Source organism: Martes martes (assembly GCF_963455335.1).
Source record: "Martes martes genome assembly, chromosome: 2".
Classification (NCBI taxonomy): Eukaryota; Metazoa; Chordata; class Mammalia; order Carnivora; family Mustelidae; genus Martes; species Martes martes.
This window is the reverse complement of record NC_137889.1, coordinates 147,574,065-147,598,090: the sequence shown is the minus strand read 5'-3', so window position 1 is coordinate 147,598,090 and position 24,026 is coordinate 147,574,065.

Below are 24,026 nucleotides of genomic sequence, written 5' to 3'. Positions count from 1 at the left end.
ATGAGAAACTGGACTCAGGAAGGATAACTAGAGAACCTGTGGTCTTAACCAGAACCCTTTAATATCTTCAGAGAGTTCAGGGACGTATTTTTAGTGTTATAAATAGAATTTCTTGCATAAGCCTCCTGTAGAAGCTCTTAACATTTAATGATTATGCATAGTCACATGATGCTGAAGATGTTTTAGGCATACGTAATTGTTTAATTGGGCTTCCAGAATTAAGTCCCTTATCTATATGACCTTTTACATTGGACAAATTACAGTTTGTTTTTAACTTATTTTTAGCTCCCATATATATTAATCCCATAGGTAACAGATACTGTTCTAGGCACTTGTTCACATTACTGCCTTTAATACTCTTAATAGTCCTAGTGGATGGCCTAAGATTTCCATTCTGCAGAGGTGCAAACTTGTACACAGAGAGCCTACATAACTTACCCAGAGTTAAATAACCAGGCAGCAGAGCCAGGATCTGTACCCAGAAGCCTGACTCAAGGTTTTACACTCTGAGCCATGATGATGCTAGATTAACATCTAATCTCAGTTTCCTCCATGTTTAAATGGGATTTGATGAGAATATGCATGAAAAGGCATGGCACATGTTATACTCAATAAACGTTTCCTGTTATTACTGTGATTCATTATATCCTAGTAGCCATTTTTTTTTAACAAACACTGCAACAATGATACATGTTATGTAAATGCTCTTGGTCCTAATTTCAGATGAAAAACTGAACATTATCATATCAGATTGATTTGCCCTAAAAGATACATAAAAAACCTGGAACCTATAGCTGTTGACTTTTAATCCACTGTTTTTTTTTTTTTTAATATTCACTCTTCCATCATATTCCATTATAAATATTTATTGCTAATTTATAATTTCCTCCACAGGCCTGGATCCAGAGATTCCTCCCCTGTAAAATCCCTAAACACAGATCTCTATCTTAGAATATGTTTCTTGGAGAACGTGACTAAAAGTTTTCAAGAATGTGGAGACCTGCTTTGCTCCTTTCTTTAACATGATCTGGCACTAGAACATTTTGAGGATGGCTGGACTTAGTTGGGGTCATTCTGACTGTGACTGGGGCTCTCTGACCATTCTGACCTTTGCCTTTTCAATACCTGCAGCCTTCTAATATATCACAACTGGCTCCTAACAATACACACAGATCTTTTCAACTATTTTCACAATGTATCCACATTCCTTGTCTTTGGTTCTGGTGTTGGGACTTCATTCCATTAGCTTAATCTTTTCAGTTTAATCTTTGGCCTCTCTCATATATGGCACCACTTACTATGTTCTTGGCACTTGAATCTTGTATTCTATCCTTGGCCCTGGCTTGTACACGTTTATAGGGATAAATAATTTATGTTGCCATAGGTGAGTTCTCTTTACTCTGGTTTCTTCCTGGGAAACCAGAAGTCAGAGAGGATTTCAACCACTGTCTGACTGCATAAATCCTCATATGTCAGGACAAACCTTACCCTTTGAATTCATCCATCACTTCTCAAATATCATTCAGGGAACTAGAATCTCATAACTTGTTAAAGGCATTCCTAAAGATAGGAAAGGGAAAAATAAAATAAAATAAAAAGAAGTCATTTGGTAAAATTGTCTTTCTAAACCCCATTTTAATAATTCACATTTCTTTTACATGTTAAAGGCTTTCATAATTTTTACAACCAAAATGTTCTGGGGTGCCTGGGTGACTCAGTGGGTTAAGACTCTGCCATTGGCTTGGGTCATGATCTCAGGGTCCTGGGATCGAGCCCCGCATCGGGCTCTCTGCTCAACAGGGAGCCTGCTTCCCCCCTCTCTCTGCCTGCTGCTCTGCCTACTTGTGATCTCTCTCTCTCTCTCTCTGTCAAATAAATAAATAAAATCTTAAAAAAAAAAAAGTTCTGCTTATCTTCACTTCCCCTGTTTTCCAAATCTGAATTGCACATTTCTCTGTTTTATACCATATCTGGAAACCTTTCGCAAAGCTATAGTTTGCCTTGGAACAAGTTTGGGGAATACAAAGCTAGTTCAAACTCTGACCCAATTTAGGATCTTTCTGCATATCTGAGGGTGATTCTTTGGCATGGGAAAGATTTGCTACATTTATATTTCACTTGACTTTTGCCCTTCATTTCAGATATTTGGGTTAAATTTTTGCATACAGGTAGATGGCATGGAAATGAATAAAAAGGCAGTCATCATATATCACATTTCCCCTGTGCTCCAGGAGAGAACAGCCTTAGTTGAAGGAAATTTAATGAATAGGGGCCAGGCTGGCCCTCCAGCCTTGTCATGAACATCTTTAGGGAATAAAGAGCATGCCTTTCATAAGGCAGATGATTTCACTGCTAGACTGTTCTGATTATTATAAATTATCTTCATTATAATTTCTATACAGTGATCCCAAATTGGCCCTCTGGAACAATATTGAAAACTGGTTTATTATTACTATTATTACTATCTTAGTAATGTGCCATCCCTTCATATATCTGAAGACAACCAATTTATTCTACTAAATGCTTCTTGTCTCCAGACTCAATATTAAATGAATTAATATTCCACAACTGGCATATTTGGGAGAATCCTTTTAAACTGTCTTCTTCATGTAGAAAAAAATGCTAGTTTACCACTAGAATTCATATTTTGAACTTTTAGCTACTCCTAGGAACCATGTTTTTATAACAGCATTCATATTCAGTGTTTGGGTAGTTGCTCAAAGGTGCACCAAAATGGAACAGAACGTCCTTTCAGAGGAATTAGAAACTTTCGCCTTTCCTCCTAAGGTGCACATAAAGGATTAGATGAGAAAACAGGTAGGACTTCTATTTTTAGTTTTAACTGTAATGAAAAGACCTCCTATGCTGTGATAGTTGCATTCTTTCGTACTTTCTACCCCAGCTGGCATTTGTGTCATTCAAGAAATAGGAGTCAGAGAATTGGGGATTACTAAATAGCATTAGGTCCTCCCTGGGAAATGAAAAGTCAACACCTATTTTGTTTTACTTTCCCAACTTACAGAATTACCATAGTTCTTGCCAATATTTGACATTTGAAACTTAAACAAATTACCCATAGGCACAAAGCCACTTCACACAGATTTTCTCATTTAAATAAAATGTCATTTAGAGGAAATCACACTACTGAAAATCAGTGCATTGTCAATGACTGAATGTGGTTGAGGTCCTGCATTGGGAGCAGGTATAGTTTGATAAAGCATTGAATATAATTTATCACAATGTAAATGAACTCCACATCATGTTTTCTACAAGTATCAAATAGAGCAATAAGAAACCAATCAGAGAACAATTGAAAAATATTAGACTAATTAACAAAGCAAGATAATGAGAGTCAGTTTAATTATATTATCAATGTTTCTTTTAAATCAGTGTTTGTTTCCTTTTTCCTAAAGAGGAAGTGAAATATAGGTTGTGGTGTGGAAATCTAACTTGTCATCTTATGCCTAATCGAGTTCAAGATGACACTACTTGCTGACTGCATGTTGGACAGCTTTCCTTGACTATTTCTTTTTATTTGGGATAGAAAAGGAAAATGAGAGAGAAAATGAATGATGTTTTCATGATTATCTCTCTCCTGGAAGAGTTGAATAGTATCTATCCAAACTGGTGTCATTTTGATCTCTACATTAACTGGTTAGGTGGAAGTGAGGGGGGAATGTGCAATTCTGTTTTTTCCTTCAGTATAAACATTATGTTTGGTGGGAAGCTCAGCTTGGTTGAATTAGTTAGCTCTGTTGGCTCTTTTATAAATGTATTTGACATCTCAGGAATCCCAAGAACATATTCAGAGCCCCCAAAAGTTGAAAGCCATTGTCAAATTAGACGTGAGAATCTTGGAAGCTACAAGAGTGGAAAATGTAAACCGCAAAATCTATGCGACAATTTACACTGCTTCTTTTCAAATGAAAAACAAATATTAAACAATTAAAGACATATAAATATATAATAAGGCAATATTTAAATGGGAAATGGTAGTAATAATTTATAAATATTTAATCGGCTTCTAACTTATAAAATGAAATCTCTAGAGAATGGAGAGAAAGCCATCATCCATTAATGCATTTTGAAACATCAAACATTTGCACCATTGGAAATATAATTATATTTCCAAAGGTCAAAGGTAGATATGATAAACAGTAATGATGGGCATCTTCTGCCTCTTCACTATAATCTTAATTTGAACCATCGAACCATTAGAAAACTTGGCTTTGATTGGCTTTATTCATTCTAAGTTTTACTTTCTCCATATGCTAATCTAACAACAGCAAAAGTAAACAGAAAACCTAGCGACCTAACATCCAAACAAACACAGAACAGAACACAAAACCTTATAATATCCTCCTGAATTTTTGTAGTTTGTGTACAGTAAGCAAGTTAACAGAAGCTAATTTTTTTTTATTTAACTTATTACTTAACACTATGTATGTGGTGAGTTATCATTGATTCAAATGTATGTATGTATATGTGTGTGTGTGTGTGTGTGTGTATAGGTACTCATTTGTTCCTTAAAATAACCTCAGAATCCAGATAAAATTATTATTCTCATTTTCTGAAGGAAATTGGTGCACAGAGAAGTTAAGTATCTGACTCAAGTTTATACGTCTGGTAGTGGTGAAGCTGGCATTGACACTAGCTATCAGGCTCTGGGGCTTATTCTTTTTCACACTTTTTTTGGGTTAAGCTGGCTCTCATTAACTGAGATCATTTCACTACTTCTCTTCTTACTATTTATTAGGGAAAAAACGTATCTAATTTAAGTTACACAAATTCTCTCTGTATATAATGTTATCCAGAGCCTGGTACATAGTAAGGGTCCATAAATGGAGAATGTCATTTTGTTTCTTATTTTTCCTCTCACAATTTTAAATCTGTCTCCAGATGTACCCAGAAAAACCTGCTCTCTCACATACTAAATCAGTTTATTTGAATGCTTTAGAGTTTTGGTAAATATTACAAAACAAACTCTATAATCTGAATATTTGAGACTAAGGTCTGTGGTAGAATATAGAAAATGTGTGAGCCTGACTTTGGCAGGTGCAACATCAGTTTAGATTTGTGCTTATCCCCACTAATCCCTATGTCTCCAGAGGTCATATCTTGGAAAAAGAATTATGGAACAGACATTGGGAAAGACTATACATAATAGTCAATAATAACTCAAACAAGAAGTGACCCTATCTTGTTGATGTTCCCCTGAAGACATTGTAAGGTCTAAAGTTTTCCCCACAAAGGCAGGGAACCCACAGGATGGAGGCTGCCTTGCCAAAGTAAAGCAGGTACAGGGAATGAAGATTATTAGCAACGGAGAACAATACAAGATACAAGAGAGAGAAAGGATCCTGAATACCTGCCCAAGAGAGGCTCTAAATGGATTGAAAAGCTTGTATCATATGCTAAGCTTTGAGTATGACGGTGACCTTCTAAATCTTTAAGTGTTTTATGGATGACCTGCAAATTCACAACCATTGTACATAGTGTGGGAGAACTAAGGGAGTGTTTTGTTTTTGGTTTGGGATTTTTAAATTTTTTTAAAGATAGCTTTAAGTACTGTGTGAAGAGAAAGTATGTACCTTCAAACAGCAGTTTCCATTATGCTTACCAAAATTTTACTGTAAAGGTCAAAACAATTAAAAAAGAAAAATCTCAAATGTCCACGTAGCTCTTTTATTCTCAGCTACATAGATGTGGGCACTCTGAGATTTCTGGCTAAGGATGCTCACTAAGGTAAGCTATCCTCTGGCTCTTGTCTTTCCTTCCTGTAGATCTATAATAAAGGTGATTCAAAAGCCTTGGTTTGCTTTAAAATTGAATGTTGCCTGGAAGCACCCCATAGTTTTATTCTTTTCACTTGTACCCACCAGCCTGAGGATAATTAGTTGCCAATGGTAGTTTCAATCTTAATGTGGTGGGTTTCCACTTGCAAGTTTGTCTTTTGGTATCCCAATAAAGACAATTAAGTAAACTCCATAAGCCTATAATTGAAATGTTAACAGATAATTGCCCATGTAATTATTCCACATCATTTTATTATCATTAAAGGAGGATAAAAGCCAGCTGTATAATTCAATATCAAATATTACTCTATTACTGAGATATAGTTAATGTTAATGCTTCTGTTTTATAACAATTTGAGAGTTTTCACTTTGGATGACTACAAAGGGCAGGTTGATCTTAGGTGTTGGAAACATTTTAGAGAGTAGGAATATTGTCCCAAGTGCTTATCATTTATCAGGCTTATGGCCATCTAATTCTCAACATTTCTCCTAAAAATATTGGCGTTTGCCCTGGAATACTTCTTCCATTTAGCAAATGGGTGACATCAAGTCATTCCCTATACTAAATAGGAATTAGAGGTGATGAAGTCTTCAGTCCATTGTGTTTGGTTTGTGTGTCCCTTCTCAGTTATGGGGCAAGTTTCTCGGTACTCCTGTGAGACCCCATTAGTGGCCTTCCACTTCTCTAGCCCTTAGCTCTTCTCCATCTGTTACTTATTGACCTATCAGTCATTTCAGAATTTTCTATTCTGGTTTCATTTGACAACATTTAATTTTTTTTAATTTAATTGATTAATCTCAATGAGATTGATTATGCGATTATAACCCACTTTTATCATTCCCCTATTAAAAAGTAACTGAAAATACATTTTAAAAAATGAAACTTGATCTTGTACTTTAACAAATAACCAATTTCAACATCACCTTCTTAGAATTTCTATTATCTGGTTTTCTTTAATGGCACCCATACCTTACTCCAGATCCTTCCTTTAAAATCTTCAAAATCTTCTGGAAATTTCTCTGTTTTCCTCCTATTAACTTATTTAACAAGTCTTCATTCTAAATTACTATTCTAGTAACTGTTTGAAAAATTAGAGATGACATGAAAAATTTTGACTTTTCTACTTTAGTGCCAAAAAGTTTGCATACATAACAGGGTCAGTAAAATTCAGTTTCAGAAATATAAGTAAACATTTTTTTTTACTTTACCAAATTAAGTCATAGATCTGTAATATAATATAAACAAGTAATTTAGATTATTTTTACAATTCAACATTCAGAAAATATGAGTTGGATAATAGAAATATTTAGTTGGTATTTTTTTCTTCCACAGTGTATTCTTTCTTTGATTTGGAACAAAATCTTATTATTATTTTTTTTTTGCATCAAAATATCAGAGTCAGTTCTTGTATTTATTGTTGTTGGTTGGGATGTTCAGTACAGAATTCAGCATTGGATTATGTGTCTGGTAATGACATGTATCTATTGCGTAATGAAAAAATACCATTCATATATAATATGAATGTTCTGAATATATATAGACTGTGTAAAGTGATGTTTGATCAATGGTTATTTCAAAAATGGGATAAAAAATCCACATATATTTAAGTTTTGTGCTAGGCCAAATAGCCATATTTGTTTCTGACCACCTTACACTGCAGTTAAATAATTTATTTTGGAACTCTTCATTATTTGTCCATTGTTAACTGGCAAAGGCAAATGGTAATATTAGTTCAGTTTCATACAATTGAAAATTTAAAAAAAAATTTTGGAAACTAACTTTCAACTTCACAATTTTGGGTATAAACTCAGGCTACTACTTTGATTTTTAAAAGAAATGACTTAGTGTGCCAGAGGACTCTCTCTAGTGAATTTCTAAAGAACTCAGTTTAACTAGAAAAGAGTGAAAAATGTATTTGTTTAATTATTACTGAGTTATCTTGAAGATAAATATTAAATGAGTTTGTTTGACTGTAATGCCAAACAAAGAAGCCTAATTGTTGATTTGACTTTTATTAGTGAGCCAAAGGTAAAGATTTTCTGACTTGACGTGAGCATACATTTCTTTCAACAGACCAAATATAACGCCTGTATTTTCATTACTTAGTTGTCCAGCTATAAGGTATATGAAAGATAAAATGTATATCTAATTCCTGAAGAAAAGCTTTAACTGTCTATGGATATAGCCATGGGAACATTTCCAGTGCATACGAAACTCTTCAGCATAGGCAATTACGGGTGAATGATGTAATCAATGGATTTAAATTTTAGGTCTTTTCAAAACTTTCAAATTTGATTTGTTTGTTTGTTTAGTATAAGGATATCATCAACCATCAGATTCCAAACCAGTTCAGACATATCCATCTTCAAGTTTTCAGCACTCAAGAAGAAGCTAATTAGGACTTATTTTGGGTACCATATATATGAGCTTCTAGGTCACATATAAATTGCCCTTAATAAAAATAACTAATGTCCTGTGAGCTTTCCCTTTTCCTCCAACATGATGAATAATTGCATTTCTTAACGAAGTCATTTTACAAATGCTTGTTTTGGGTTACGAACTGTAATTTTGGCAGTACTCAGAAGAAACTTTTATACACTTGCCTATGGTAATTATTTTAATACTCAGGTCTTTTTATTTATATATTTTTCCACTTACATTTTTCATCAGCATTATTTAAATTATTGTCATTCAAAAACAAACCTGGCTAGAATTTTGGCATTTTTTATTTAGGTTATTAAGTTGTTCTTGATGCAATTACTGCATGTACAAGTCATAGTATCTCCATATGTTTTACTTATCTATGACAACTTGATTTGTTTGTGCTGACATAGACATATTTTGTTTGCATATTAAGCATGTAGATATTATTTTCATTTCCAAAGTAGAAATACATTTTCCTACATTTTAACAAAACTAACACATTTTTTTAAGATTTTATTTATTTATTTGACAGAGAAATCACAAGTAGGCAGAGAAGCAGGCAGAGAGAGAGGAGGAAGCAGGCTCCCCACTGAGAAGAAAGCCTGATGTGGGACTCCATCCCAGGACCCTGGGAACATGACCTGAGCTGAAAGCAGAGGCTTTAACCCACTGAGCCACCCAGGCGCCCGAAACTGACACAATTGTAATTAGAGTTCTTTACACCAATTTTTTTTTAAAGGATGAAAAAAGGGACATTCTTACCAATCTTAAAGAAAAAAAAATTATAACAGAATAGTATAAACAAATATGTACCAACAATAAACTGAATTACTGAAAATGACAAATCTCTAAAAAGGTAAAAACTACCAAAACTGACTCAAAAGAAATAGGAAATGTGAATGAACTTATAATAAGAAAAGAGATTAAATTATTAAACAAACACTTCCCCATGAAGAAAAACCTAGGACATAGGATGTTATTGGTAAATAAAAACATTAATCAAACATTCAAAAAACTAATATCAATTCTTTACAACTCTTCCAAAAATAGAATAGAAATAGAATATTTCCCAACTTATTCTATGAGGCCAGTTTTCCCATCATGCCAAAACTACAAACATCATAAGAAAAACTTACTACAGACCAGATCAATATTCTTCATTAACATAAAGTTTACAAAATCTTGAACAAAATACTTGCTAAATAAGTACAGAAACACATAAAAGGGTTATACCACATGAGTCAAAGTGGAACCAAGTGTGATTTATGCCAAAATACAGATACGAAATCAATAATGTGATGTACCATAATAATAAAATAATGGGGAAAAAACACATGATGATACCATAGGCACAGAAAAAGCATTTGACAAAATACAACATCATGGCATTATATGAACATCCAACTAAGAAAAGCAAAAGATTGGCTGAAATTGATAAAGTGTGTTTATAAAAAACATACCGCTAACATCGCACTCAATGGTAAAAAAGTAATAGTCTTCCTTCTAAGATCAAGAACAAGACAAAGCTGTCTATTCTCAACACTTCTATTCCATATTGTATTGGAAGATCTAGCTTTGGTATTCATGCAATTAAAAAGAAATAAAAGACATTCAGATTGCAAGAGAAAAATAAAACTATTTAAAGATGGCATGATCCATTAAAACCCATAAAGAAGTTCAGCAGTTTTGTAGGATTCAAGGTCAATATATAAAAAATCAATTGTATTTCTTCATACTAGCAATAAACAATCTGGAAACAAATTCATATGCTATTTTAAATAGCATCAAAATAATAAAATAATTTAAGAAAATAAATGTACTAAACTTTAATAACATAAATGTTAGACTTGTACACTGAAAATCACAAAAATTGTTAAGAAAAATTAAAGAGCTAAATAAGTTGGGAGACATCCCAGAATCTTGGGTTGATCCAATATTGTTAAGATGCAGTACTCACCAAATAGATTTACAGAGTCAATAAAAATCCCTATCAAAGTCTTAAATGCCTTTTTGACAAAAATCAACAAACAGATCATAAAGCTCATGTGGAAATGCAAGGGATTAGAATACTGAAAATATTTCTAAAGAAGAACAAAACTGTGGGGGACTCATACTTCTTGATTTCCAACTTGACTACTATATTCATCAAGACAAGGGTAAAAATAGAGATCAATCTAATAAAATTAAGAGTCTATAAATAAACCCATGTATCTATGGTTAAGTGATTTTTGTTCAAGGTGCCAAGACAATGCCACATGGATTAAATTTTTTTTTCGGTAAATGATGTTGGGATAGTTAGATATCCACATGCAAAAGGGGTTCTACTCCAACCTCACATCATATACAAAAAGCCAGCTCAAATGGATCAAAAACCTTAACACAGGAGCTAAAACTAAAAAAAAAAAAAAAAAAAAAAAAAAAAAAAATATATATATATATATATATATATATATATATATAAAAAAAAACAGGAGTAAATCATGTGACCTTGAATTAGGCAATGATTTTTTACATATGTCACCAAAAACAAAAGTGACAAAAGAAAAAATATAGAAGCTGACCTTTTTAAAATAGAAAACTTTTGCTCTGAAAATATAGCCCTCAGAATAGGGGGAAATAATTGGAAGTAATAGATATCTGAAAAATATTTTTATATGCACTATATTAACAAAATTCTTGCAATTCAATAATGGATAAATTATTAAACTAGATGATGGGTAAAGAATTTAGATAAACATTTCCCCAAAGAAGATATACATATGGCCAAGAAGGACATGGAAATATGCTTAACATCATTAGTCACTAAGACATACAAATCAAAATCACAGTGAAATACCATTTCATACCAACAAAGATGGCTATAATCAAAAAGTCAGACAGTCTTGGTGAAGATGTGAAGAAACTAGAATCCTCATACACTGTGGTTTTGAATATGAAATAGTTCAGCAACTTTGAGAAATGGTTACACCATTCTTCAAAAAGCTAAATATAGAATTACCATATGATTTACTATTTCCACTCCCAAGTGTATACCCAAGAGGAATGAAAATATAGATCCACATGCAAATATGCATTAATGTCCACAGCAGCATTAGTCATTATAGCTAAAATGTGCAAACTCCAGTTAGTGGATGGGTTCCAAATACCCACCAGCTTATAAATGGAAAGCAACATATGGCATATGCCATTATTACTTGGCAATAAGAAGGAATTAAGTACTAATTCATGTTATAACATGGACGAGCCTTGAAAAAATCAGTTTAGAAGCCAGACACATGAGCCCTTGTATTGTGATATCATTTCCATGAAATATCCAGAATTAACAATCCATAGATACAGAATATAGATTAATGGTCAACAGCAAGGTGCGGGGAAAGAAGAATATAGTTTGAGGGTTAATGGTTATGAGGTGTCCAAATGAGGCTATAAAAATGTTCGGAATTATATAGTGGTGATGGTTGCACAACTTGGGGAATATAATAAAAATCATTGCATTAATACTTAAAAAAAGATGCATATTTTAACTTTAAAATAGTGAAGTACACCTGCGTTTAAAAAAAAAAAAAACTTGGAGTTTACAATGCTGAATAACTGATCCTAAAATTTAAGTTTCCTAGAAGCAAGCACAAAAATATACAAAGATGTAAACAGATATCTAACATCAAAGTAAAAAATGTTGATATGGGGCTGAATGTGGTGTTAGTTTGTATTTGTTTTTTTATGGTGATCACTATTGGACACTAAGATTATGTTTCAGAATGTTTCTTATGTGTTTTACCTGCATGTTTTCATCTAAATCCTCATAATAGTCTGTGATGATTTATAAAACATATTTTACAAAGGAAAAAAAAAAACAAAGCTTTAGTGATAAGAAGTTAGCACAAAATCTCTCTATTAGTGCATGGCCAGATTCGAACTGAGAATGGCTGATTCCAAGGTCCATATATTAATTGAAATACAAACTTCTCATTAATTAATTGGCTGGTTAACTGATTGGTAAATTGTATCATGTACTCAATTTTTTTTTCATTTTTTTGTTTGTTTGTTTGTTTGTTTCTACCAAAGGTCACATTTAAAAGCAGACAATACAATAGTAAAATGTCAAGAAAAATCAATACTCTCATGGGGATAGCATTCTCATGGGAATGGGTAAACAACCAGGAAGCAAATTAATTTCGGTAAGAACTTTGAGAACATAAAATATGAGAACATGATAAAAAGAGATTGAATTGTTAGAGGGGTCTTTGCAAAGAAGGTGATCTGTAAGCTAATACATAAATGATGAAACATAGCAGCTCTACAAAAACCTGGAGGAATAGAATCTTAGACATTGAGAACAGTACAAAAGCCCTGTGGCATGAATGTGCTTGGGCAGAAAGAAGGCAGATAGGGGTAGGATATAATGATGGAAATGGAATGGCAGAATAGAGGTCTGAGAGCTAGGCAAGGGCCAATTAATAGACTTCATAGACCTGAGTAATGGGTGGGAAGAAGAAGGGAATGGCAGTCATGATGATCTGGATGATGGTGATAATCATGATTATAAATCTACCAGAAAAAAAAAAAAAGATGTGTATACCTGATACATGTCAGCACTTTGTCAAGTGGTTTGCATACATCATTCTTACTATTCTCCAAGAACTTGGTAAGAGGAGAGTCATCCCAATTTTACATAAAAGAACTCAAACCTCAGAGATGTTAGCTATCTCAATATCACACAGCTAAATAAGTGCTAGAGAAGGAGTTTGCATCTGTGTAATTCCTTTACCATAACTACTAGCTACAACTGCCTTCCAAGAAATAAATCTGTAGCAGAAGATTATGTACCTTTATCATTCAATGGCATTTTTAGTTGAATTAAATAAAAGTTTATGTTGTCCACCAAATGTTTCTTGTGTGTGCTTTGCTCTCACTGTGGTTGGTAATAATTCTTAAAGATTCGATGTTCATTATTTATATCACTGGAATTCTAAGAATATCAACGTCGTGATTTCACAAAGAACCCCCATGTCTTAAGTTGTAATTCTGGGTCACCACCCTTGAGGATATTTTTGGTGTGTACCTTATGTTCTAGGGATAAAATATCCCAGAGTTGCTGCAAAAGCCAGCACATGCAACTCAGAGGCCAGCAGGTTTAAATTGTCACTTATTAGGCAGGTCATTCTAAATAAGCAGGCACGATCTTGTTATTTTGACATGCAGTTACAGAAAAGAGCTGGAAGTCCCAGGAGCATAAAATGAAATGTCAAAGAGTCCAGGGATATGTCATTGTCCACGAAAAGCCATCAGCAACTGCCTGAAAAAACATCAGATTTACATTTATTCCACAAAGTAGTAAACACTATTGACAAGTGAAATGTTTCTTGTGTTCTGTCGCCTGGAAGGATTTTAAGAAAGACAAATGATATCTTTTTGTTGTTGTTTTTTAAGAGGTTCAAGTATGGGGGCGCCTGGGTGGCTCAGTGGGTTAAAGCCGCTGCCTTCGGCTCAGGTCATGATCCCAGCGTCCTGGGATCGAGCCCCGCATCGGGCTCTCTGCTCAGCAGGGAGCCTGCTTCCTCCCTTCTCTCTCTGCCTGCCTCTCTGCCTACTTGTGATTTGTCTGTCAAATAAATAAATAAAATCTTTAAAAAAAAAAAAAAAAAAAAAGAGGTTCAAGTATGGGTTAGAGTGGCAGAGGAAAATCTACAGAGCCATTGTGAAATAAGACTGTGACCTTTCACAGAAACACATCCCATCTGAAAATGATCATGAAGAAGCAAGAATAGGAGAAATTCTTATTTTCCCTGACCTCATATAAAATTGGAACTCTGCTGATTATTGATGATAAACTTAGGCTCAGTAAGCCGGAAGGTTGCCCAAGACATCACTGCTAACTAGGAAGAGAACCAGGTTTTTGACCCAGGTAGCCTGCTCTTGGAGCCTACAAACACACTCACCAAGTAAAGAAGGAACCATACCATACATACCTCTTTCTTGGGGAGAAAATTTTTCTAGTCATACTAGATGGCCAGGTTGAATATGGCATCCTGTGAAATGTCTTCTTGAAACCCTAAAGCATAATTTCTAACTCCTGTATTAAAAACAAACAAAGAAACAAACAAACACCTCCACCCAGAGTATTTTGAAATACTTTTGCACATACCACATTGCATGACAATTATTAGTATGCATATTTATCTACCTGATCCCCCCTCTTTCCTGACTAGAATACAATCTCAGGAGATGCACGGATTTCTATTTTATATCCTTCATCTCTAGCCAAGGTACTGAAAAGTAGTAAATAAGTAAATGATTAAATAAATTAATAACTCAACCTAGAAATAATCTAGCAAATGACACCTTGGAAGCTTTTGCTAACCTTCACATAGAGTTATGGCTTGGGCACTCTTTTCAATTCCTTTAGATAAAATTGTTCAACCTTTCACTTGCCCTGGAGGAAAAGGCAAATCTGGCATCATTCATCTTCCAGGTAAGTTCAGAAGTATGTTTCAGGTATTATGATTTATGGTAAAGTTCTCAGCATAATAAGGGAGAGATAGCTACCTCTTTCCCAGATTTTCAAAATAGCTTATTCTAGGGTTGAAGAACACAAGTGGATTATATACAGTCTTGTTTGTCCTCCACTGAGTAGGCTTAAATATTTATTTATTTTTCTTAGAGATAGCGCAGTTTATCTCCGTAGGTGTCCACATATCTGCAAAGCAACCAGGCAAGGATTTTCAGGAGGATCTTGGCCAGAGGCAGCCAATATGGTGGTGGATTAGCTTCTCATTGATTACCTGATGGGACAGTATGTGTGGGAGGGTCACACTAACCAGGAGTCCAAGTTTCCGTCTTGAAATAAAATCAGTCTGTGCCTGCAGAAAAGATTAAGACAAAGTATGTCTCTTTCCTACTAACATCAGCTCTAGCTCCATCATCATTGCTTAATGGCCTCAAGCTTCTCCATGACATCAGCTCAATCAACCTACTGTAGTCCTACTGGGGTCCTAATGGACTATTGATTGGAAGGTTAGCAGAACATTGTTGGAATTAACATCAGACATGAATATGAAGCCAACATCTATACCTTCCAATCATATATTCTGACTTATACTCAGAACTCCTAAAATTCACATCCAGTTGACATATAATGAGGACTGAATCTGTTCCAGGCACCATCATCAGCTGTTTATATAATTTACTTAACCTTTATTTAAAAGTCAAATAGTTTTGCTACTATTTTGCAGTGCAGTAATTGGGACTTAGAGAGATTAAGTGGTAAAAAACAGAGCAGAATTCAGTTTTCTGGACATTTATTCTATTGGTCTTTCTATTAGGCCAGATATGATTACTCCCAGTTAATAGCTATGATCTTTGTACTGCTAATCATGACATTTTCAAGTCTATTATACCCTTATGTTAAAGGTGAACTTTTGTCCATAGATCAGTAGATGAGCAGCATATATCTGTAAGTGAAAAAAAGAGAATGAATAAAATGTCTAATTATGATACTAGTCATTATATTTCACAATAGCCCTTAAATCCATTCAGAACACTTTTTTTTTTATGTATTTCCATCACTTTGGTTAAAGCCACGGTCAGCTTTTGAAGAGACTACTTCACTGACCTTCTAACAAAGTTCTGTTTTTCTGACCATTCTAATACATTATTTTTTCTATAGCTACAGGTAAAGTTTTAAAAATGGTATTCTAATAGTTTCATTGTTTTTAAAATACATAACAAATTTTTCATATGTGCCTGAAACCTTCAGTCTTTAACCTCACCTGAAGCCATTCTCCCTGTGTCAATATTATATTGGATATCTAAAAGAGATCTCAAAGAAACAAACAAACAAACAAACACTGTTCAAAACAAGACCCTTCACAACTCTTCCAGTCATTCATTCATTCATTACAAACTATCCTAAAAGTTAGTGGCTTAAGAAAATCATATTTATTTTGTCAACACATATGCACTACGGACAAGGTTTGGTAGGTACAGCGTGTCTCCGCTCCACTAGGTATCAGTTAAGCAGGTTCAAAGTCATCTGAAGTTTATTCACTTACATGTAGGGTGGCTGATGGTGGCTATGGACTGAGACATTAGCTGAGTCTGTCAGGCAGAACACCTACAAGTGATCTCTCCATGGGGTCTGGGCTTCTCACAACATGGTAGCTGGGTGCTAAGGGTGAAGTCTTAAGAAACAGAATGCCAAGTGGAAGCTGTAATCCCGTTTATGTCCTGATATTTAAACTCAGACATTCTCTTTGTTGAGGCACCCATAAAGCCCTGCATAATTTAAAAGGGAGGAGAAACAGACTCCATTTGTTGAAAGGAGAGAATTTTAGAAGAGCATGTAGGACTGGAAATATTTTTGTAGACTTTTCAGTGGACAAAGCTAAGTTACATTTGTCTTTCTCTCTCCCTCAGATAGATAGATGATAGGTAAATAGATATTTGAGTGTCTGCATGTGTGTGTATATGATAGATGCTTATATAGGTCTATGAGATGCCTGCATACATACAGAAATATATGGAAATCCATAAATCCAAGAGCTGACACCAATATTTCCCATCCAGTCATCACTATCCAGCAACATAGTGCTTATTCTACTTTTCTTTCTTTCCGTATTTGTAAACTTCTTCTCTGATAGTGTAATTCCTCCTTTCTCTATTATATGATTTTGTTTAATCAATTTCCCTCACACATCCCATCTCTCATTGCCACTGCTACTGCCTTGCCTGCATGGACATTTTATGGTGCTCTACTTATCTTCCTCAGGCTCTGAATTTCCATACCAGCTATACCAGCTAGAACTCTATTCTCAACCTGCTTGGGCTCTGTATTCCTGAGCTGGTGTGCCTGAGCACATGGATGTCCTTCTCACTCCCCTGGGCTCTGGCTCTACCTCACCAGGTTCTTTACCCTTCACTCTCTCACTCTGCATGGACACCTTCCTTATCCTACTGGTACTCCAACACCTAATACAGACAATTCTCCATGTAGATACTCTCATTATCCTGCTTGGGTTCTGAAACCTTAAGCTTTGCCACATACAGACATGGATGCTATCCTCACCAGCTGACCAATTCCATATGATAGCCTACCTCATGCAGACACCCTCCTCAACATCCCACACAAAGCTGTCCTTCCAGTACATGACTATCTGGCTTGGCCTTACCTAAGATATTTAAGATTAAGTTTTTGAGGAAGTTGAAGGGAAAGATCTGTTGGTTGGGTTCTTTGGAAAGCAAATGCTGAAATGGAGTTAGGAGCACAAAAGTGTCACTGAAGTAACACCTGAGAGAAAATGGGACCATCTGGCAGGGAAAGCCAGGCAATGGCAACTGTTAGACTGTGAGGTAGATGAATGTGTGCCACTTCTCAGAAGTTCACACTACCCTCTTCTTTTAGAGAAGACCTGCATTCATACTCATTTCTGCTAACTGAAAGAAATCTGAAGAAGAATTTGCTTTTACCAAGAAAAAAAAAAAAAGTTGAAAATCCTGCATTGCTTTTGCAGTGAGATGAGCCCTTATAGAGGCAGTCCACATCCCAGCAGCCAGATTGGTGCTGCCCAGCTCCTTCCCCAGGACCAATGCTCAGCATGTCAGTATCAAGCTTCTAGAGCATGATGGGGTTTTGTTTCTTCACTTTATGCCATTTCAGCTTAGGAAAGTTTTCATCAGAACACTCTGCTTTTGAATAATGGGGAAATCTGTATATTGAAGTCTCTGCCAGTCCAGTGCAGAGCTCTGGAGCAAAAATTGCCCTTCCAATGAGTACTGTGTTTGTCTTGGCCATTCAAGTTCTTTCTTGAAGAGGGATCTGAGAGGAGCATCTCTGAATCTGTCACAGACAGGCAGGGTATGGGAAAAGAAGGGGAAGGGATTTCTATTAACCTTTGATAGTACTAAGTATCAACATAAACACACACTGAATATCTCAATCCTGCAATCCACTAAAGTTCAAAATTAAGATTATTGGCTCTCAAACATTATTGTCTGTCAGCATTGCTTTGGGTGATCGGCAAAAAAAATATATGTAGATAGTAAATCCAGACTGGGAACCTCTCAAAATGGGTCTCAGAAACCTGAATTTTTAACAAGGGGCTCAAGTCATTCAAAACATTTTTAACTCTGCCTTCTGATCCCTCATCTACTCAACGAATATTTCGTGTGAATCCATTTTTATCACCATGGTCCAGCTCATAACTCTGGAAACTGTAGCCATTGTTTTGTTGAGTGCAACATCTTGTCCTTTTACTGTAAATCTATTTTGCTCCAGGGCACACTTTCATAGGTCAAGATTCCTGCTGTGTTATTGAAAAATGTAGGTTGTGTTGTGAAGAGCAATTGCTTCCTGCAAAGTCACAGAGTTGGGCCTAGCACGATGGATATTCTTGGAGTATGCATGACATAATAAACCTGGAAAATTAGAGTTTTCTGAGTATGTTTTTTGTATGAATCTGACCTGTCTTACCAACATAAAGCATTAGGCATTAGGAACATATGAAAGAGATACCATGGGCAAAATTCAACAATTTCTGGTATTTGCTCTGGTGATGCTGGAAACCAACATATTAACCTTCTTCCATGTCTTCTGGTTTCCTTTGACTTGCTGACCCCTTGGTTCTGAACTCTGCCTTTATCTTTTCTTAAGTTTTCCCTTACTTTGAAACTTCCTCATATTTGACCCCAACAGTATATTTTTAACATGATTTGGGTTGTTTTCCATAAATATACACAATCGTTAAATAGTGCTTCCACTGTCTTCTAAAGCAGCATAGGTAATTACTGTAGCAGGAAAACCTTCTTTTCTAAAGTGAGTTGGCAGATATTTTAGTCTTTTTTCAAAAAATTTTTTGCTCCAAATTTTTATTGCTATGTAAAGAAACACCCAAAATGTAATGGCTTAAAATAATTATAATCGTTGATTTTTCTCGTGTATTTGCAGTTTAAGCAGGGCTTGGAAAGAACAGTTCATCTTTACTCCTTCACTGTGAGCTTGGACACCTCAAGGTGAGGGATTACTCTATGGCTGGAGGCCACTCATTCACGTGTCTGATGGTTGATGATGTTAACTGCAAGTGCTAGTGAAACACCTGTTTTCTAAGACTGGGTCCTCCAAAATTAGTAAGTGGAAACTGACTATTTCTTAAGGCCTGGACCCCAAACTGTCCATCTCCATTGTTTATGATCTAGTGGCCAGGTCAGAAAGGTCAGATTCAAGGGAAGGGGACATAGAACTCACGTCTCAAAAAGAAGGATGTCAAAGTCTTTGGGGGTCATTTTAAAATATTTTCGCACCAAACACATGATAATTAAGATTTGCAATTGTGAGATGACTGACACTGCCTGTAAGATTAATCATTTTCAAGAAATTTTATTCCAAAAAAAGTTCTAGTTTGAGTGCTAAGCAATGGATGAAACTTACCAAAAAAAAAAAAAAAAGAAAAGAAAAGAAAAGAAAAAAAAAGATGCTTCCATGAGGCAAAGGAAAGGCTAGAAAAAGTGCACTTGACCGATTTTTATCATGTTGTTATTCTAGAAATAAGATCTAGCAGGGAGAGAACTTCCTTTGGGCTTTTCTCTGGTAATGAAGGAGGAAGAAGATGGTTACCCATTATAGTGTGTAAGACTGTTTGAAGTACTGACATAGACAACGTCCCATATGTTTCTAACCATATCCACCAAAGAAATTAAGCTTCTGTTATTATTCACATTACACCAAGGGTAAATTTTGAATTTGCAATATTGGTGGATATGTTCAGTATTGCATAGCTAGCAAGTAGAGAGACTGAAATTAAAGTCAATGTTCCCTCAAATCCAATGCCAAGGCAAATTTTGTTAAGATACAAATTTTAAATTTCAAATTAAGGTAGAAGATCTGTACTTAAATTGGCAAAATGAAGAACATACATTGTGAAACACAAAGAAACTTGGTGGTTCTACTTAAATAGAAGGTCTAGGAAGCTTTGTAACAAGAAAGGAGCTGGAAAATGTGATTGTGTTGTGGGGGTTGATCCTGACAAGGGAAGGAAGTTTTTCAATGTCCAGTAGCCAAAGACTGGTTGAACTCACAGGTAATTCGATTGGAAAGCAACAGCGTGGCTCATTTTATCTGGTAGGGTCTAGTAGCAGGGTTAATATTCTTGACAAGTTATGTTCTAAAACTGGCATACATTAGTATGGTAGTACCAAGAAATGCATCCACTCATGAAAAGACATCATTTTTGGAGCTATGGAATCAAGTTTTAGCCACATTAGCATGGGGGAGGCACAATTTCAGCAGCATAAAGAGTCTAATTCATAGTAATTAAACTTTGCAATATCTATCTGGTTCTCAAGGAGTATTACATTGAAAATAGATATGAAAGAGGAATATTATATATGAGTATTATCACTTATAGAACATCTACATTATGCTAGGTGTTTCCTACTCTCTAGATGGCCACACAATTTCTCCCAACTTCTTTCCTTCCTATCTTCTGCCATACCATTCTTGGGAAAGTTGTATCTGATCCAGATCAAGGATAGAGACAAGGCAATAGAGTAGGCTAATGTTCTGGGACAGGATAAGGCAAGAACATAATAACCCCAAGTTCTGTTCCCAGTCTAACACTGTCTTCTCTAACTCAGGCTTCTGTGGGAGTTCTACAGGGTCTGGGAGGTACTCTATTCCTTTGGTAGGTTTAATAGGTTCAGTGTAAGGTCAAAAGAAGGGAAGTGTGGGATGGGCAAGATAGAATGAGTTTCATTTAAGATGTCTTGAAAAAGATTTTACAAAACTCTTAAGGTTTATTTATGACATCTCTGAGTTCTCAAGAGTAGACAATTGAGAAAACTTTATGGGAGAAGATAATGATAAAAAGAATTTATTTCTCTTCAGTTTCTTTTATGTTCTAGACCTCTGAGAAGGAGACAACTAGACTGAAATTTGAGGTCTTAGTTTACCATGATGACTGGTGCCGATCCCTGCTTGGGACTTACTTACAGGAGATCATTTTATTCTACTAATAAACTTGCAAAGACATTGAATTATGGTTGCTATAACAAATTGTCATAAACTTGGTGGCTTAAAACAATACACATATGTTCTCTTGTACTTCCAGAGGTCAGAAGTTCAAAATCAGCTTCACTAGGTTGAAATGAAGATGTTAGTAGGGCCACGCTCCCTCTTAAGCCTATAGCTGTTTGTCTTTTCCAGATTGAAGACTTCATTCTTTGCATTCATTGACTCCATCTTCAGAAACTGCAGTGTAACATCTTGCTTCTGTGATCACATCTTACTCCCACTTTTCTCTTGAAGCAAAATCTCTTTCCCTCCTATAAAGATAATTGTCATTAGAATCAAAGTCTTCATGGATAATTCATGATAACCTCACCTTCTCTAGATTCTTAGTCGTAACTACAAACTTTATTTTGTCATATAACATTCACTGGTTTCCAGGATTAGGGCCCAAGTGTTTGGAGGCCATTGTTTGCTTGCCAAAACCATATCCCCCTGTGTTTTAGATAAAATTACATGAAAGTAGATCATGGATTAAAATTCAGATCTTCCTTTAGCTCATGTTTTTTCTCCCTTATTCACAACTTCTCTATTGACCTCATCCTAGGATGGGCACCAACATTCTCACCTGTAGCAAATCCTACTATTACAGCATGCCAGAGTTTACAGAGCTCATCAAGGGACACACAATAACTGGTTGAGAGCAAATTTAATGGCAAAGCCCTTCATGACAGGTTCTGAAATACATCTCCATCATCAATTTTACATACAGTGAGAGACAACTTTTTTAACTCCTCTGAGACTCACTTTCCTCATCTTCAAAACAGGAAGAATTATATGTGCCTAATAACCTGACAAGCTTACTGGAAAGATTAGAGGATGAAGAAAGAAGAAGTGCTACTTGAATTGTGAACACTATGGCCAGCCGCAATTTGGGGGGTTTCTGAAACTCTATCCAAACAACAATGAGGGAAGTGAAATTTTCATTTTTCTGATACAAACACATCACCCCTTGATTCTTTATCTTCTAGGGATTGTATTAAATATTCGTCTTAAATTTTAACTTTTATCTGAAGCTGTAGGTATTACCAGCAAACCTTATTACTAGACTGCAAGAAATAAATTTTGGCCTTTTGAACATTCTATCAAAAATACTCTTTCCTTATAAGTATTGAAAAAAAACTGAATTAAAAATCCCTTAGAAATAAAACTTATTGGGGTGCCTGGGTGGCTCAGTGGGTTAAAGCCTCTACCTTCGCCTCAGGTCATGATCCCAGGGTCCTGGGATTGAGCCCCGCATTAAGCTCTCTGCTTAGCAGGGAGTCTGCTTCCTCCTCTCTCTCTCTCTCAATCTCTCTGCCTGTCTCTCTGCCTAATTGTGATCTCTGTCTGTCAAATAAATAAATAAAACCTTTAAAAAAATAAATAAAACTTATTATTATTTTTTTCATGGAACAACTTGGCTATTATATTGACCACTTTCAATCTGATTTTATGTTCCTTCTTGGTTCATCCGTGTTGATGTATTGCTTCTTATATATGCAAAACATAATCCCAAAGACCACAGGAAAATTTCAGTGGCCAAATGCATCCTGAATAATTGCTAGTCAACTGACATAAATCCATTGCAACTCCAAAATCAGAAAGCGATAAAATTGGAACTGACCCAGGAGTTGCCAAGTGTATGATGGTAAAATGGAAAGATCTCCGGACTGGGGGCCTAGGAAACCATTTTCTTTCTTGCCGTCTTCCTTTTTTTTTCTTTCTTTTTTTTTTTTTTTAAGATTTTATTTATTTGACAGAGAGATAGTTAGAGTTAGGCAGAGGGAGAGGAAGAGAGTGAAGAAGGCTCTCTGGAGAACACAAGGAGCCTGATGCAGGGCTCAATCCCAGGTCCTGGAATCATGATCTGAGCTGAAGGCAGACACTTTAGCAACTGAGTCTCCCAGGCACCCCTAGAAAACCATTTTCTAATCCATTCTGACAATCCTGCTCTTTTTCATTTCTGCTCTGTCTCTATCACTTCTTTATCCATATTCTTTCTCAACATGACCCCAGAGAGCAGGTTCTTAATTCTCTCTCCTTTGGACATTGTTCATAAGATCTTAACTAGTTAACTCTGTCAGTGATGTAAACTAGCTGTGTCCTCTGAACACTTTACTTTGTTAAGACTCTGATTACTAAACAAAAAGGATAATATTTGCCCATGGCATTGTTATAGATCTTAAATGGCAGGTGTAAATTTCCTATCACAGTGACTGGAACAGAGTTAGCATCTAAGAAATACTAAGCAGATAGCACAGATTTCTTTGTCTCTTTCTGTCTCAGCCCCAATTCATATAAACAGCCCCATCAAATTAAGTTAAAAAAATAGCTATGATCATGTAACTCACCTACTCAAAAATATTCACTGCTTCCTCATTAACTACCATTGATTCAGTCCACTGCCATTTCCTGGCAGGTTTTCCCATCCTCCCACCCCAACAGTCTTCCATTTTACTTATACTGTAATCCTTATGAGTCCCTAATACTCAATTTGTTGATAACTTTCCTTTATTTGATTTTTTTTTTCTTCTGCATCATGCCTGTCCAAATCCTAGCTCCCAGACGAATATGGGGCAAAAGTGGTGTGTTATATCTGGGCCAAGGAGATTAATATATGTTCATACTTTTATTCCATTTTCTCTTCAGTCTTTTTGAAATACAACTTCTTCAGTATAATATAAGCTCTTTCCAAAAAAGAAAAAAAAAAGCACAAAAATCTGTAGCCAATTTCATAATTACTGGTGAAATAGCTTTGTGAAAACTA